The sequence below is a fragment of the Enhydra lutris genome, unplaced genomic scaffold (assembly GCF_002288905.1).
Source record: "Enhydra lutris kenyoni isolate GAN:26980312 unplaced genomic scaffold, ASM228890v2 scaffoldscaffold14, whole genome shotgun sequence".
In the NCBI taxonomy this organism is placed as follows: Eukaryota; Metazoa; Chordata; class Mammalia; order Carnivora; family Mustelidae; genus Enhydra; species Enhydra lutris.
In genome coordinates, this window is record NW_019154098.1 from 40485136 (window position 1) to 40504837 (window position 19702).

Genomic DNA, 19702 nt, shown 5'->3' on the forward strand with positions numbered 1-19702 from the left:
ACTAAAAGAGCAGCAAATTCATTTAAAGCAGTGCTGGCCTCACCCCTGCATCCATCCCACCCCATGCTAGTGATATGTGACCCCGCACCCTAAATCCCCACTTGGTTCCATCTCCAGACATCAGTGCCCTGCTTAAAAGGGCTCTGGTGGCCACTCACATAACATCCCATGGTTGACCCCATTGCCTGAGGTGACTAGGATCCAGCCAGCATCTAGACCTACCCAGAAGGTCATGTACAGCTCTGTTACAGGCCCCATCCAGCCAGGTTTCATTCCAACCATGTCCTCTTGAGGAGGGCTAATGAGAGAGTGGCATCACTACAGAAAAAATTCCCATGGCAACCAAGCGAGGTCATTTGGTGGAACCAAATCTATATGAGGGTATGAGGGAAACAGCTGAGAGACGTCCCAAGTTTCAAGAATCAATGGAAAGGCTTCCACATGGGACAATCTCACAACGAGTGAGAGTCTGTCTCAGCAATTCTTTTTGTAATTGAACAAGACACAGAAATCAATAACTGAATGGTAACAAATGTGATGATACCAACTGTATCATGTAGCTCAGCAAACATTACATACAGAAAAACAAAACAAAACAAAACAAAACAAAACAAAACTAGAAATAACCGGAAAATATCCAATAATGAAGGACTCATACAATAAAATGCTATGGGCTGGGCAGTGAATGCTTTAAATGTATTAACTCATTTTGTCCTGACTCTAACCCTATAAGGTAAACACTATTACAATCCTCATTCTTATAGAAAACAAAACAGGGCCTTTCAAATGTTAAGTAATTTGATAAAGGTCACAATGCCAACTGTGGATTAAATCCGGATTCACCCTCAAAGCCAGGTTCTGAACAACTGCACTATATTCTCATTTAAAAGAGGAGAGGGCGCCTGGATGGCTCAGTCAGTTAAGCAGCTGACTCTTGGTTTCCTCTCAGGTCATGATCTCAGTCAGGATCCTGGGATTGAGCGAGTGTCCCGCTCCGCATTCAGTGAGAAGTCTGCTTGTGGATTCTTTCTTTCTCTCCCTCTCTCCCTCTTCCCCCTCTCCGCTCATGCTCTCTCTCTCTCTCAACGTCTAAAATAAATAAATACAGGGGCACCTGGGTGGCTCAGTGGGTTAAGCCGCTGCCTTCGGCTCAGGTCATGATCTCAGGGTCCTGGAATCGAGTCCCGCATCGGGCTCTCTGCTCAGCAGGGAGCCTGCTTCCCTTCCTCTCCCTCTGCCTGCCTCTCTGCTCACTTGTGATCTCTCTCTGTCAAATAAATAAATAAAATCTTAAAAAAAAAAAAAAAGAACTGCTTAAAAAATAAATAAATAAATAAAATAAATACATAAACAAACAAACCTTTAAAAAAAAAGGAGGAATGTTCACAACACATTGTACATGTATGTAAATATTCAAATGCATAGAAAGAAATAGTATATGCATATAGGCCAAAATGTTCATAGTTCTTGCTTTGGGGCAACAGAACTTCATATGAATTTCATTTTAATTTCTACTTGTACTTTTCTTTATTTTTCAAATTTCTACATTTGAAAAGAAGTATATTACTTTCCTAATCAGGAAAATATTATTTTAAGATACTGTATGAAACTCATACTTCCTGTTTGCATATTATTAGCTATTTGTTTTTTGTTCAGAACATGTGTATTATCCATAGCTCCCACAGATGAGTGCTTAATAAATGCTCTTCAAGATAAGAATAATGCATAAATGCAGTCTGAGGGCAAATGTCTTATTCCATGAACTGAGAGAGAGAACCAAGAGCCTTCTCAGAAAACAAAGCACTAAACATTTTGTGGTAATTTCCCCCAAATTAAGTAGAGAAAATGCACTTTAAAGGTAAGTTTCAGGCGCAGCACAATATGGTAGTCTGAGTTTGATAAAAACAAGAACACATTTTGCAAACTAGTTCTGTCACTAAAAGCTGCATTAGCTTTAAAGTCATTTGGATCATAGTAAGGCTGACAGAGTTTGTGAAATGGCAGCATAAAGGAGGAGAGGTAGGGGCGCCTGGGTGGCTCAGTGGTTGAAGCCTCTGCCTTCGGCTCGGGTCGTGATCTCAGGGTCCTGGGATCGAGTCCTGCATCGGGCTCTCTGCTCAGCAGGGAGCCTGCCTCCTCCTCCTCCTGTCTCTCTCTGCCTGCCTCTCTGCCTACTTGTGATCTGTCAAATAAATTTAAAAAAAAATCTTTAAAAAAAAAAAAGGAGGAGAGGTATATTAGTAGGCAATGAGGCTAACAGTTGCCTGCAAAGTTGAGATTGGCAATTACTTTATTGATCCCATATGACCGAAAGAGAACGAACTGTTTTTTTGGTTTATTTGATTTTTAAAAACCAAAAAACTAGATATCTTACTCAAAAAAACCTCGGAAATCCTATCAAATACAAATATGCTAATAATAATATTTATAAGTACCACAGAAACTGACCCCAGAGAATTTTTATAACTTTGACCTGGTCATAGTAGTTAGTAGCAAAGATTAAAATTCAAAACTCTTCACTCCTAGTTCTCTACACTTCCACTAAGAGATGCCAAATGAGGTTACCATCTAATCCCTCTACCCTCCTTTCCTCACCCTAAAAATAATGTTTGTCCTAAGAAATGTAAGAAAATGCAAGATGGCCTCAGCAAGGTTTTTTACAATCTATCTTTGTATCTTTCCAGGCCCATCACCATCCTCTTCCATCCTCTCACCATGAACCTGCTCCTCCAGTCACTGGGCAACTATGTCTTACACTTGCACAACCTCATATCTTTGCTTGTCTTCTTTCCTGTCCTGAGTATCCCCTTTCTCCCTTCTTAGCCTCAAGGAATCCTTCATCTTTTAGTGTCCTGTCCCTCTGAAGGCTTGTTCAACCCCCAGAGAGAACTAGCCCTCTTCTCCTTGTTCCCATCTTACTTATACTGGTCCAGATTTGATTCATCTGTGTATCATCACCCCTAATGCTGTGCTAAGCATACAGTGGATGCCAAACCAGTAAGCAATTACCAAGAACCAGTTAAGTGGCCAGGCCTGCCTTAGGGGCTGAAGAGACAGAGATTATAGGCATCCTGTGTCCAAATCAGGCTCACGGTACAGTGAGTTGATAGAGAAGTAAACAGGAATCACTGCTGTGGCAGGATCAACAGAGGATTCAATACTTTATAGAATTTAACTGAAGAAAATAAGAAATGCTATGTGGGTGCAACCAGTGATCTCTCTGGTCCACTGTCACCACTTTGTGGCTTCTGGGGATGTTGCATAAGAGAACATGACTGTTTTCTATGGAATCAACCTCAAAAGATCAGTATATTCAAACTAACCCTATTAACTACTGCCTTCAGCCAACTTCCATCCCCAACCTTTTCTCTGTGACATCCCTATGGTTTTTCCAAGACCCAGACTTGAAAGCCTTATAATCTTTGATTCCTCCCATTCCTCATCTCTCATATCCAAAAGGTATTAATTGATCTCCAATATATAATATTTGGTTCTCCTTTTCTGAGGTCATTACTCCTCCAAACTATTAGTCTCCCAAATCTGAAATCTCTCTAGTCTTTCTTCTTTCCCATCTATTTGTCACAGAACCAAAAGAATGTGGTCCGAAAAATGTCTACCCCAAAATTCCCTATTTATAAGTGTGCAGTAGTTCCCACTGGCAATAAATCCAATCTGGCACTATCCTAGGCTTTCACCACTATTCAGACATCATCTTCCCTCCAACATGTCATCTATATGAACCCTTCAGAAATGCCCTATACATTACCTTGTCAAGTATATATAATAAGTAATGATAACCAACAAAATGTATTTTCCAAGGTCTTGGGAGAATTCCTATAGAATGTGGTCTCTAGGAAAAATCTGATAATTCTTAAGCCCAACAGCAACTAAAAAGGGTTAAATACAATTTAACCAATTTTGACAATTTCATCCTTAATTTCCTTCAAAAATACTGGGCGGATGTCATCCGGTCCCAGTGGTTTACTGATCACCCACTTTGTCAATCAGGCCATGGGCCTTAATGCATTATTTACCAGTAGTTGATCCAAAACCTCTAAGCCATCTATTTCTAAGGAAGACAAATTTTCTTAATGTTTTCCTCAGAAAAAATGTTTCAATTTAATGATATAAAGCTCTGAAACTTTCTGGAAATTTCCCATGCAATTTTTCAATACAAAGGAAATCAAGAATGTAAGGAGTCCCATAAGGCTTTGGCCTTTGAGCTCCCCTGGAGAAATAAAAGTACCTTCTGTCAATTGTTATCATTGATGCATTTTCCCAGTAGCCATCAAAATGGCACTGATTCTTAGGAAACAATTTTCATTGTGAAATTCATCACAAAATGTTTCTTTACTGCTCTGAGTACAAAATATGTATTCACCAGTTTGCTTCAGGGACTGTAATTCTTAAGAATACAATGGGACAGTCAAAGAAGACTTCTACAGACTAAGAAAAAGATAGAAGCTCCAATTAAATCTAGAGCAATAATCTGACCTAGCTGCAAATATATCAGCTCTGGACTACCCTGTTGGTGAGGCTATGAACCAGAAACTAGGAAGCAGAAAACAAAAAGAGACCAAAAAAAAAGAGGGGCACCTGGATGGCTCAGTGGGTTAAGCCTCTGACTTCGGCTCAGGTCATGATCTCAGGGTCCTGGGATCAAAGCCGCATCAGGCTCTCTGCTCGGTGGGGAGCTTGCTTCTCCCTCTCTCTCTGCCTCCCTTTCTGCCTACTTGTGATCTCTGTCTGTCAAACAAATAAATAAAATCTTAAAAAAAAAAAGAGAGAGAGAGAGAGAGAGTCCAAACCAAAGAAAGAGACAGAGAGAAGAGAGTGAGATAAAGAAGGAAACAGAAAGAAAGGCAGAGATGGTTAGTAGAAAGAAGCACAGAGAAAGAGATAGAGACAAGCAGAGTAAATAGCAGAGACACAAAGAGAAAGAGTAAAAGGAGAGACATAGAGAATCCCAACTATGAAGAACAAATACCTCAGTTTCCTAGTTCCACATGATTCAGTTCAATGCTAATTATAACCTCCTGATTACTGAACACATTTCTTAAATTCACCCACAACATCAGTTATCAAAAACCTACAGTTATTAACCACTGATATTTTCTGCCAGGAAAAGGAATCAGAGAGATTTGCTTAAAAATTGAAAAGGAAAGGATGAAATGTGAGCTGGAAAAGGATGTCTATTAGAAAGGAAAGGATACCTGGGTCCTATCAATGCACTTTATTTCAGCAGGAAAGTCTACAGAGCATATCATCCATATTTTCAGAATCTCAAAAGAAAACCTCTTCCTGGAAGATTTTTCGTAACACTGAATGTTGGGAACATCACTAATGTGATCTAAAGGTCCAACGGTACTAAAAGCTCTACAAAAAAATGAAAAGAGACATCAGCCCTGCTTCCAGAAGCTTTGAAACTAAGAAGACAACGACGACAAAGATAAATATTACAAGAAAACTAAAAACACTAAGTAAAAAGTCAAGATTTCACATTGTATAAACATAACTCTGAGTGAACATCATAAGATTATGGGGGAAGAAGGAACCAGATAATGTTTAAAAAGTAAAAGAGAAGCAGCTTTCTCTTCTCTTGGAGAAAATGACAATTTACCCAAATACCTACCTTAACTTTATGCCTCAAGTAGCAAGTGGATTTTTGTTTTTAAAATCAAATGCAGAGTGATAGGTTAATTACACTCCTTAATTCAGAGCATACCATCCTCATTGGCTTACTCAAGGCAAATCTCTTTTATATGCTTGTTTTCAAAACTTTTTTCTTTTTTTTTTTAAGATTTTATTTATTTATTTGACAGAGAGAGATCACAAGTGAGCAGAGAGGCAGGCAGAGAGAGAGGAGGAAGCAGGCTCCCCGCTGAGCAGAGAGCCCGATGCAGGACTCGATTCCAGGACTCTGGGATCATGACCTGAGCCGAAGGCAGAGGCTTTAACCCACTGAGCTGCCCAGGCGCCCCAAAAACTTATTTATTTTCTTTTAACCCCATTCCTCATTCCCAACTCTGCCCCATGTCCTACATGGACAACAATTCTAAGATGTTTTTGTTTGTATGTCTTATAAGATGTAAAATATTATTCTCTGTGCATGCAAAATTGTATTTATATGTATGCAAATACACTGTGTATTTCATTCATTTTTTGTTATTTTTACTCAGCTTTCTGTATGTAAGATCCATCCACGCTGCTATTCATACATTAGACTGTTGATTCTGACTTCTGTAAAACATTCCCTGGGAGGCATCCACCACATCTTATACCACATCTTATACATCTACTCTCCTAGCAAGGGACCTCCAGATGGACTCTACCCCCACAAACAAGGCTATCATAATTAGCCTTCTGTAACTCACTGACAATTTCTTTGGGAAACAGACCAAGGAAGTGAATTACTGGGTCACTGAGTACAAAAATATATTTAAATTGGCTAAATATGACCAGTATGTTCTCAAAAAATGGTGGCATCATGCTCCATGCTCACCAATCAGTGCATGAGAATTCCTATGCCCTCACAACCCCAACAAATTTTACATCTCTGCTGTAAAATTATTTCATTATTTTAAAAATTTGCATTGTTCTGATTACTAATGAGTTGAGCTCTCTCTATACACATGTTAGCTTTTAGGATTCCTCTTCTTTAAATTGTTTACTTAGAACCTTTGCCCATTTTCTACTAGGGTAACTGCCTTTTTATTGTTGAGTTCCTATAGTTCATATTGTACATATTAATCTCATAACAGTTTTACACAATGTTAAGATCTTCTCCCATTTTGTCATCTAACAGCTTTCATCATGGTATCCTTCATTGTAGAAATTCTTAATTCTGACGCAATCAAATTCAGTAATGTTTTTGTTTTATGGTTTGTGATTCCTGAGTTGTATTTGTGTGAGAGTGTGAAGGCACATAGGAGATAGATGGTAAGTCCCCTTCTTAAGGTAATAGCCAAGAGGTAAATAGAAGTACATGGGAGATGTGGGCAGAAATATCCACCATTATTAGACAAGGTGAAGAGGAAAGTCTCTTGGGAAAGCATGACTTGGGGCAAGGCTCTGTCTCATAGTACCATGTCACCTTAAACAAAGTGCTAAACTTCCCAGAGCCTGTCATTTGTAACATGTGAACAATAACTAGCCCAAAAGACAATGTAAGTAAAAGAATCTGCACAATGACTAGTGTATAAAGGCATTCAATAAATGTAAGTCCCTTTGCCCCTTCTTCCCCATTCCTACTCCTGTCTTGATGCAGAGAGAAAATCTGTAACCTCTAACACTTTGGAATTGGATCCTTCAGCTGATTCCACACCTGCAAATTTCAAGAATCACCTGTGAATACAGGCTCTCTAGAACACTTTTGATCACACTATGATTAGATATCAGACAAAGATTAAGCCCTGAAGGGGAAAAACAAACAAATAAACAAACAAACTAGAAGTGATATTTCCCCAATGAGACCAAAGGAGGAGAAGAGGACAGGCACAAATAACGAATTATCTGATGATGGGGCCTTGTGCACAAATTAGCTAGCACTTCACTAAGAAAGGATCAGAGTTATTGGCTATGGAATTTCTTCCTTTGGTAGATGTGCTAAGAGTATGCAGGAAGGCTATTTTAAGTTCCTATGAGAGGAATACAATAAGAGTTTGGAATATACTTTAACTACACCTTTCTAAACTTTCCAGTCCATGCTGCTTAAATTTTCAGAAAAAAAAGACTGTGGCAAACAACTTAATCATGATCTGATTGATGTTCATTTACCGTTCTCTTTGCTATGTGCCTTTGCTTTAGATGGACATCAAAACGTATTGCTATTTGGATAGGACAGGACATAAAGGACATAAGGAAATCACATAGGACTAAAGGAAACTCGTTTTGAGTATGAATAAGTTTTTAATATCATTTTTAAATGTGGGATATTTCTCACAATCTATTAATCAGATCAATGGGTATTTAATATGCATCTATTACATATCAGGCACTGAGCTTAGTGCTAAAGGAGATACCAAGAAAAGATGCAGCTTTTACCATGGAGGAGGTCACAGTTTCTCAGCAGAGAGGACCATGTAAACAATCGACTTCAATAAATTGTGATCATTGCATACTATAGGTAAAGTGCTAAGAGAATAGAGATGAAAGAACAATTAAGTTTACTAGGTTTGGATTCAAGAAAGACTTAAAGAAAGATCCATTTTAAATGAGTCTTAAATGAATAGGAATCCTCCAAGCAAAGAAGGGTTGGGTTGGGTTGAGTTAGGATTAGTGTTAGAGTAAGGTTAGGTTAGCCAGAGGTCCAGGAAGCAGATTTTAAGGCAAATTGGATATGAACATGTCAAGGCAAGAGCAGTTAGGCCCATGTGGCTGAAGCATAAGGTTTGTGGCTAGGGAGGGAGTAGACATAAGCCTAGAAACACAGCCTGGAGTCACTTTTTAAAAGGTTCTAAGAATCTGAAATATATTCTGAACAATGAAAAGATTTTAAGCAAGGAAGTTGCGTAATGAGATCCATATTTTACAAAGACAATTAAAGCAGCGCTATTGAAATTGATCAAAACGAGCCTGGGGTCAGGTGGATCAATTAGGAGATGATTATAACACTAGTCAGGAGATGTTAGGTTCTAAACTCTGACGCAACAGTAAGGATGGAAAAAGAGTCATGTGTGACACTTAAGACCAACTAAATGTTGGAGCAAGATAAATGGAAAGACTTAATTCATTCAACTAATGGTTCTTGAAGCTTTTCTGTGCATGAGACATCATGCTAAGAAGGGCAAAGTTTTTCAACTTCAACACTATGGGCACTTTGGAATGGATAACTATTTGTTAAGGGCGGAGAAAGAGGCCTGTTCTGTACATTATGGGATGTTTAGCAGTAGTCCTGGGCTCTACCCATTGAAGGTAAGTGGTATCCTGTGTCTCAGTCACAACTATCAAAAATGTGTCCAGAGATGGCCAAATTTCCTCTGGGGAGCAAAACTGCCCCCAGATAAGAACCAATGAAACTGGGATCTCTGACTTTAAGAGGCTTATTCTCTAGGAGAGAAATGCTTATAATATAAGCATATATAGGGTACAGGAAAAGCATAAGACAGGAAGAGGTCAATACTTGTTTGGGAATGAGCAAGCATAGAAAAAGTCTCCATAGAAGAGGCATTTGAGCTGAATCCTTAAATATAGGCATTCCAGGCAGAGAACAAAAACATGAAAGCAAGATACCATCTCAGACATTAGATTTGAGGCTCCAAGTCTGGGTCCCTGGGTGTATGATAATATCATTAATGAATATGAGAAACAAAGGGGAGATAGGATGATGAATTTGTGGGACTTGTGAAACATCCAGTAGTTCTTGGAACTGCAGACATAAGTCAGGCACATATATGTACAATTAAAAGTAATAGGTATATAGGTGGTACCTAAAGTCATGGGACTGGATCGTATTTCTTAAAGAGAGGCATCCAAAAGGAAACAGTAGAAAAGATGAAGGAGAGAACCCACTTGAATTTATATAGCAAACTTGACAACCAGCCTAGAACATTTCTCTTCAGTCCATCAGCATACACAGGGAGATATGCCCCTATTTCATTTCATGATTACTCTCCTTATGGTCTTTTTAGTCCTTTCAAAGCCACTATAATTCATCTGCTACAGAGGACCAAACTGCTATTGGTGGCATTATGTGGACTATATGATCAATGGCCATTTTTCCTTACTTATTTATGCAAAAAAAAAACCCTTCATATCGTATTGTTATCAAAGAGGCATAATGAAATGAGCATTGTGTTAGATATGGACAACTGGCATTCAACAACCATTCCAACTTCCTTCCTCCCTTCTTCCTTCCTTCCTTTATTTATTTATTTATTTATTTGATTCCTTTTAAAAAAATTTTTTTAAATATTTTATTTATTTATTTGTCAGAGAGAGAGAGAGAGAGAGAGAGAGACCACTAGCAGGGGGAATGGCAGCCAGAGGGAGAATCAGGCTCCCCGTGGAGCAAGGAGCCCGATGCAGGACTCCGTCCCAGAACTCTGGGATCATGACTTGAGCCAAAGGCAGACACTTAACCGTTGACTGAGCCACCCAGGCATTCCTCAACTTCCTTTAAATGTGCTTTGCTGTATATAATGACTAAAAACCTAAAAACTAAATTTCTCCCTACAGCTAGGGTTCTAGAAGTAATTTAAGTGTCACCAATTGTATGTACTTGAACAAGATCTGGAAGACAGAATGAGGTGAAGGCTTCTTTCTACTACTTCTATTATTTCAGAGGCGAGCACAGTTGTGGTAATGTCTGGATTTCCTACTGCAACTTTCTGATAAAAGCCATTGCTTAATCTAGGAAAAGCAATAGCAGGCTTGGTAGCCTGGTTCTACAGAGTGGTTCTCAAATTCATTCCTGAAAAGCTCAAATTATGAGCAAATCTGCATTATGAGTTTTCCCAATAATTCTGAAAACAGTTTAAAATCCTATAACACACCCATATGTACTTTAAACTTAAACCCAGTTAGAATAGTTCTACAACTAAACATTAACTGCTAGTCAAGTATACATTATATATACATTATATATATATGTGGGCTATACATTAAGCCCACCCTAGTGTTATCTCTATCTCTCTTCCTCCCACTCCTAAATCATCTCCATGAAGAAAAGTCATGAGGTACACAATTTTGACATGACCCTCCAGCAGAAGTACCAATCAGCACACTCAGCCCAAAATCTAAGTCCAGGATGACTGGATTCTTAAGTTTTTAAGTGCCATTTCAAGAGCAGGTCATCCACCAGTATGCAAACCATGAGGTTGATGTTCTAAAGTCTGCATAAACTGAGCTAAAGAGCTCAGTTTCTTAGAGCACTTTGATAGGGCAGAGGAAGCATAAATGAGTCTATTTTGCTGTTTCACAATCTCTTAACTATACTCCAGGGACAGCCAGCCTTCTTAAAAAATGAGAAATAAATAAGTTCTTAAGAAGTGAAAAAGGAGATAATAAATCAATATGAATCATTACAACAGCTTCAAAAATCACTTTGAAACAGGTGACCACAAAGAATTTAAATCTTTGGTATGCAATGAGTTCATATACTTCAATCAGAATATCCTTAAAGTACCAATAGAGGGGCGCCTGGGTGGCTCAGTGGGTTAAAGCCTCTGCCTTCAGCTCAGGTCATGATCTCAGGGTCCTGGGATAGAGCCCCACATTGGGCTCTCTGCTCAGCAGAGAGCCTGCTTCCTCCTCTCTCTCTGCCTGCCTCTCTGCCTACTTGTGATCTGTCAAATAAATAAATAAAATCTTAAAAAAAAAAGTACCAATAGAAAAGTAGGCAAGGGATAGTCACAGATAATGTATAAAGAAGAAAAATATAAGCAACCAATAAATAAATGACAATATTAGTTTTCCCAATAAGCAAAGAAATACAAAATAAAATAATAGTGAAATATCATTTTAAGCGATCAAAATGGCAAAGATTAGAAAAAAATACCTAATGAGTATGAAGGCACGGGGATTTTAAGGATGTTGAGATATGCTGCTGATAGGGCAGTAAATGTGTACAATTTTCTGGAAAACAACAAATATATCAAGAGCCTAAAAATTTCAGTATTTATATTAAAATTTTGAATAATTAAATATGCTATTTACACTGTATTATAAATTTATATTGTAATGTTATATAAATTCTATTATGTTAACATTTTTACATAATAATATTTGGACAGAAAAAATGATTTCAAGGAATTTTATTTCCATTTTTATATCTATAGGAGCAGTTTCAAAGTTATTTTTTGCCACCCTCTTAAGACTTCCTAGACCATCCCAATCATTCCTCTTTCTGGTATTCATCAAAAACATAAAAATCTCTTTTTTCAAAATCTATTCTTGGGGTACTTGAGTAGCTCAGTCATTAAGCATCTGCCTTCAGCTCAGGTCATGATCCCAGGGTCCTGGGATCAAGTTCCACATTGGGCTCTCTGCTCTGTGGGGAGTCTGCTTCTGCCTCTGCTCCTTTCCCTGGCTTGTGTTCTCTCTGTCAAATAAATGAGATCTTTAAAAAAAATTTTTTTAAATAAAAAATCTATTCTTTACTTCTGTATTAAAGGATTTGTATAGCTATGTTATTTGAAACAGTAGAAAAAAAGAAAAAGAAGTAACCAGGATTCCAATAAGAGGGTTTTGGTTATGTTATTTATTGTATATTTGTATTTTGTTAAGTAATAAATAATACATAATATTATTATGTGTTATACTTAATAAATAATAAATAATAAATTGTTAAAATTTATTTCAAAGGATATTTATTAGTATGTGGTAAATGTCCATGATATATGGCATAAAAGGACACAAATATATACAGTTTCATGTCAAATTTATAAAACAAAATTATGGGGTGCCTGGGTGGCTCAGTCGGTTAAGCACCTGACTCTTGGTTTTGGCTCAGGTCACTATCTCAGGGTCATGAGATTGAGCCTCTGTCAGTTCTATGCTCAGCAGGGAGTCTTCTTAAGATTCTCTTCCTCTCCCTCTGCCCTTCTCCTGCTCACATGTGCACACATGCACTCTCTCTAACATAAATAAATAAATCTTAAAAAAATAAATAAAATATATTATATGTTTATAAAAAATAAAAATAAAAAAAAAACAAAAAACAACAAACAAACAAAAAACCATGAAGACCCATATTTTTGAGTTAGAAGTTCTTCTGGGGTTAAAATGTACATTATTGTTAATTTTTATTTAACTATTGTATTATTTTTCCAAGGAATAGTGATATAGTTTGATGCTGACATCTTTCAAAGACTCAAATTTAAAAAGGATTTCTCACTATTTGTAAGAAAAAGTTAAAAACACAAATTTAAGTAAAGCACTGCCTTTTAAAAAAATAATTTATTTAAAAGTTGAGTCCCTTTGATAACTAATAAAGGTAACTTACTGTATCCTTCCACACATATGGAAATTAACATGACCTTACAATGTTGACAGCTTGAAATAAAACATTAAAAAAAAAGTCAGACCAAATTAAATAAATAAATAAATAAAATAAAAATATATATGATATGCAAAAATTAGAGTGAAAAATTACAATGTTAGCAATGATTCTAGGAGAAAAGATCACAATGACTTTTATTACTTTTATATTTATGTACATTTTTTTAATAATAAGCTAGTATTGATTATATAATCAGAAAAATCTAAGCAAATTACAATGGGTCAACAACACCATCAATAAGTAGAAGGAATCACTATTTTTTTAATTATTACAGGCAACTAATATTCTAAGGAAAGACCTACCTAAAACAATTCACTGTTCCTTAAACATTGAATGAATAACTAATATGCACTGAGTATGGTGCTAGATGCTGAGAATAGAAAGATGGATTAAAATTCAGTCCAGTTTTTCAGGAGCTCCCAGGAGCTCCCAATACAATTTGCAACATATAAAATTTGGAGAAAGCCCAGTACCTCTATAGAGATGCCAGTTTCCACAGAGGACTAATAAGTACTCAATAATCTGCTGTTTGGGGTTCAGAGACTATCTAATGAGACCTACCGAGTTATGTCTAGTGAGGAAGGGTTAACAACATTTTGCCCAAGCTCCTGTTCTTGCCCATATATCAGCCTTTCTTGGATTTGGCTGCTGGTTTTCATTCTTTCACTCAGTCCATTTAAACATTTAAATCTTGTTTATTATGTTATGTTGGGATTGATTTGAAATTATACTTTTGTCCTATCTTACCTCTAAGTTTTACTCAGTATCTTCATCTTACTTGGCCAACTTACATCTGTCTTCTTCCAATTCTCCATAGATAACTCACAGAGCTCTAACCCACACACACAAATAAACTAACACACACTGTAATATTCAACTCTGGAATCAGATGGTTAAAAAATTCACCTTTGGTTATATAAGGAAATCTGTTCCACAGCATATGCCTGAAAGAAGCCCTGCTCTCATGAACTTTAGCTTCACTGATCCCTTGTGGATTCTCATAAAAATCACAACCTTTTCAATCTGGAAGAGACCTTACAGGTTCAAATGTCAAACATCTCTCATTATACACGTGACAAAATTAGGGTCCATACACATTAAAAGACTGGACCTAGGTCACACAACTAGTAGGCAGCTAAACCAAGGACACAACATGGGTTTCCTAAGAGACAAGCTCTGCACCACATTATCTGCATCTGGAGGTCCCTTTGTGTTGACTACACACTGTCTCCTATGGGAATTTTTCCATACCTGGTTCAGCCTAACTCTCCAGTGTCCTCAGAGCTGAAAATAGCCCAGTTGCCAGACAACTGTTTATCTACTTTGAGCCCCATGGAATAAGGAGTGGGGTGAAAGTGAGTCTTGGAACACTACAATAGATTCTAGTGAGGAAAATTCACTTCCCCTGGGTTTTGAAGGCCCCAGGAGCAATCAGTAATTTGGCTTAGTTTCAATACCAGGCAGATAGCCAAGGAAGATCAGGCCCAGCCACAGAATGAGAAATGAGGATAAGAAAGAAATAGGAATGAGAAAACATGTCCAAAAAGAAGGTGCAGACATCAATATATTCTGCTGTCACAGTATGGGTATCAGCAGCTTTTGAGACAGATCTGTTTCAGTCAGATGGCTAAAAAGGGAAACCTTATATAAATGAAAATAACATTAAAATATCTGTATGTAGGCAATATAGTCTAATAACTACAAGCATAGACTTTGGAGTTTGATAGGTGGCCCCTCACTAGTTGTATGACTGTAGGCAAACTACCTTACCTCTTGGAGTCTGGGTTTCTCGTCTGTAGAGGAAAAAAAAAAAAAAAAGCTAAGCCTTTCAAGATAGTTGGAAAGACTCAAAAAGGAAAAAGAAGTTATACGTAATCTGGTACCTTACACAGATTACTGCATACAGAGTCAACTAAACAAAACTCCTGGTCAACACTATAGAACTCAAACCGAGGGGCTCCCCTAATACCTCAGAGGTCACCTATTCATGTGACCTCCGAGAAAGCAAAACAGACTATCCTGGTGGTACTTCCAGAATGATGGAGAAAGAAACTTGAGGTCTGTCCTCTATAAAACATTTAACTGAGAAAAACTATTTTTTAAAAAATCACTTAAAGTCTCTCAAAATTGTCTTAAGGGTCTAAAGCAAATGGAGAAACATTCACTCAAGAAAAACTACTAAATCTGAGAATAATGAGAGTCTACAGCATTTGGGCCATGACCTGCTTCCTTTTCCCATTGCCAGCTCCATGTTACAAAAACACTGCTATGGACATTCCACTCCAAAAGGGCTGAGGCCTATTCCTCTACCCAACATATGGTAAAAATCCTACCCTAAGTATAGGCACCAATAATACCTGGATCCTGATCATCTCTGTCTCAGCTTACTGATAAGCAGAGGTCCCACGCTGGGAGAGGCAAGCAGAGAAGACCAGGAGCTACCACCCTCCCCTTCTAGCATCTGTTCAGGATATCACTCTGGGAGAAAAAGACCATTATCACTGTGCCTAGTTCCTAGGAAGCAGTGAGGTTCTCCTATCAGGCAAGCAAAGAAAAAGAAGAGTTTTGCAGTTCTTACCCAGGACAGTGACTGTATTTGGAGTAGAACATAGAGAATTCCATGCATAAGGATGTTGTTGAAAACAATGGAGGGCTTGGTAGAAAACAATTAAAAGAGTGCCAGAAGCTGCATGATACTGCTAAGTACCAAGCAATCCAAAATTTAACAGAAAGAAACAAGAAAAGAAACAACCAAGAAAAGCCCTCTTGGGGTGACAATAAACCCTGGTGATTGGAAAAGCTATGCCTATGTTCCTATTCAGGAATAATCAAAATAGGACATGGGGCAGACTGAAAACCTTTTCCAAGCTGCAGACAGTTCCATCAACAAAAGGCAGAGGTTTCACTGGCATAAAAGGCTTATGCACACTCTGACCAAACACAATCTGAAAAACACGCTATTCCGATACAGAGGAAAATCTTGTTAAGCAAGATAATAATAAAATCACCTGGATCCTAGCAACTTGGAAGAGGATGTGCATGCCCAAGTTTGTATCCTCTCAAGGTTGATGGTAGAGAGAACCTCCAAGCTATTAGGCTGTAGCTGAACTTGAGGCAAAAAAAAAAAACTCCTTAAGTTTTAATAACAGCCCCCAAGTCACATGTACATCCAACAGTAAAGGGGGAAAATATAACTGACTAATGACATCTGTGCACAACCTTTGACCAATAATTGGTTTATGGGGATCCAAGGCTGACTCCTTGTGAGCCAGACTAAAAGTTAAAAAAGGAGGGAAAAAAAAAAAGCACTATAAACAGGGACATCAGAATATGTACACTGTAAGAGAAACAGACTTCACAGAGTTAGTACAACCAAATCATTAAACAAATAAAGGGCAAACAACAAAAACACCACCAACCTTCAGTGGGCAAGAGAGAGAAAGGGAAAATCAGTACTGAGAGTTGCTAGAATATATTATTTTAAATGTTCAGTTTTTAACAACAACAAAAAAAGTGATGAGACATGAAAAGAAATAGTAATGTGTGACTGATACATAGGATAAAAAGCAGATAGAAACTGCCTTTGAGGAGGCCCAGTTGTAGGATATATAAGAAAAAAACTTCAAAGCAGCTTTTATAAATATGTTCAAGGAACTAAAGGAAAGCATACTTAAAGAATTAAAGAAAAGAATGATGACAATGTCTTAGCAAATAAAGAATAACAATAGCACTGGGTGCTATACATAAACAATGAATCTTGGAACACTACATAACATAATATAATAAAAAAGAATATCAATAAAGAGATAAAAATTACAGGAAAAATTCTGGAGCTGAAAATTATAACTGAAAAGAAAAATTCAGTAAAGGGTTCAACAGTGTATTTAAACTAACAAAATAATTAATCAGTGAACTTGATACTAGACTGATACAGGTTATATAACCTAAAGAATATAGAGGGAAAAGGAGGGGAAGAAAAATGAGCAGAACCTCAGAATAATATGGGACACCATTAACTGTACCCACATACTCACAGTGGAAGGACCAGAAGAGCAAAAATAGGTAGAAAAATCTTCATAGAAATAATAGCTGAAAACTTCCCAAATTGATAAAAAACACTGACACATCCATGAAGCTCAACAACCTCCAAGCAAGAAAAAAGCAAGGAGACTGACACCTAGATACATCATAATCAAAATGATGAAAACCACAAATAAAATCAGTAAAAGCAAAATGACTCACATACAAGGAATCCCAATAATATTAACAAGTGACTTCTCATCAGAAATAGCAAAGACCAAAGGATAATGGATGACAAATTCAAAGTGCTGAAAGTAAAAAACTATTAACCAAGAATCTTACATCCAGTAGAACTATGCTTCTAAAATGAAAATTAAATAAATAAATAAGAATGGATAAAAGGTTGGAGAATTTTCTGTTAACAGACTTGCTTTGGGGAAAAAAGCAAAAACAAAAACAACAACAACAAAAAAACTGAAGGGAATTCTTCAGGCTGAAAGCAAGTGACACCAAAGAGTAATTTGGATCCTTACTGTAAAAAGCCATATGCCAACAAACTATACAATTTAGGCAAAATAAATAAATTCTTAGACACAAACTACTAAAACTGACTTGAAAACAGATAATATGAATAGATTTTTAACAAGGAAAGATATTAAATTAATAATTAACAATCTTCCTACAAAGAAAATCCCAGGACCAGATGGCTTTTGAATTCTACCAAAAACTTAAAGAATTAATACCAATCCCTCACAAATTCCTCCAAAGAATAGAAGACCAGGTAGTACTTTCCAACCAATTATTTGAGTATAGAATTAACCTTGATACCAAACCAGATGAAGACATCACACACACACAAAATAAAACTACAGACCAATATCCCTTACGAGTATAGATGTAAAACTACTCAACATAATACTGGCAAAATGAATTCAGTAATATATAAAAAAGATTATACGTTATAACCAAGTGGAATTTAACCCAGGAATGCAAAGTTGGTTTAACGTCTGAAAGTCAATTAATGTAATACACCCAATTCAATGAAGAAAGGATTGCCTTTTCAATAGATGACACTGAGACAACTGAATGACCACCTGCAAAGGGATGAAGATTGGACTACTACCTGACCACATATAAAAATTAATTCACAGATATAACTGTAAGAGCTAAAATTATAAAACTCGTAGAAGAAAATATAGGAATAAATCTTCGTGACCTTGGTTTAGGCAAAGGTTTCTTAGCTATAACACAAAAAGCACTAGCAACAACAAAAAATTTTAGGTAAGTTGTGCTAAATCAAAAGTAAAAACTTTTCTTTTAAAAGATTTTATTTATTTACTTCACAGACAGAGATCACAAGTAGGCAGAGAGGCAGGCAGAGAGAGAGAGAGGAGGAAGCAGGCTCTCTGCTGAGCAGAAAGCCCGATGTGGGGCTCGATTCCAGGATCCTGAGATCATGACCTGAGCCAAAGGCAGAGGCTTTAACCCACTGAGCTACCCAGGTGCCCCTCAAAAGTAAAAACTTTTCTGCAGCAATATTACCATCAATTACCATTACATTAATAAATCACACATCTAATAAGTGACCTGTATCCAGAATACACAAAGACTTTTTACAACTCAATAATAACAGCATAATTAAGAATTGGGCAAAGGACTTAAATATTTCTCCTAAGGAGATACACAACTGGCCAATAAGAACATGGAAAGATGATCAACATCATTAATCATTAAGGAAATGGAAATCATAGCCACAGTGAGATATCCCTTTGCACCCATTAGGGTAGCCATAACCAAAAGGACAGACAATAACAAGCACTGAGAAGTATGTGTAAAAACTGGAATACATTCATGGAAATGTAAATTGGTATAGTCACTTTTGAAAAGAGTATGGCAGTTCCTCAAAAAGTTAATTGTAGAGTTACTATATGACCCAGCAATTCCGCTCATAGGTATATATCCAAGAGAAATAAAAATGTATATCCTACAAAAACTTATGCATGAAGGTTTTTAGCAGCATTATTCATAATGTCCAAAAGATAAGAAAAAACAAGTGTCTATCAACTGACGAATGGATAAAATGTGGTATATTCATAAAATGGAATATCACTCAACAATAAAGAAGAATTAATAAGTGATTGACACTACAACATGGATAAACCTGGAAAACACTGCACTACATGAAAAAACCCAGTCACAAAAGAACACACAGTATATTATTCTGTTCATGTGAAATACTTATAATAGGCAATTCATAAAGATAGAAAGAAAATTAGTGGTTGCCTTGGGCTTAGGAGGGAGGTAAGGGAGGGATGCAAAGTAACTGCTAATGAATATGAAGTTTCTTTTCAGGGTGATGAAAATGTTCTACAATTAGACAGTAGCTGTAGTAAGACAATTCTGTGAATATACTAAAAACCATTGAACTGTAGATTTTTAAATGAGTGAATATTATGTGAATTATACCTCAAAAAAGATTTTTTTTAAAAAACTGACCATCTATTTCTATATTGGGTCTTTCTTTTGGCATTAGAGAAGGTCAAAACTTTCTATAAACTTTTTAGAGAATGTCAACTAGCTTCTATAAAATAGTTCCTCTGCCATAGGAAAATAGTCCATGAATACATGAAAAGTCTGTAGGAAAACAGTCCATGAATAGTTCAAGACTGATTGGCAGCCCAC

General features: G+C 36.8%; 1 protein-coding gene across 1 annotated transcript in view; it reads right to left on the reverse strand.

Moving 5' to 3' along the window:
- Positions 1–19702, reverse strand: part of LOC111146606 (carboxypeptidase Q) — a 496537-nt gene that overhangs the window by 378343 nt on the left and 98492 nt on the right. The window lies entirely within an intron of this gene.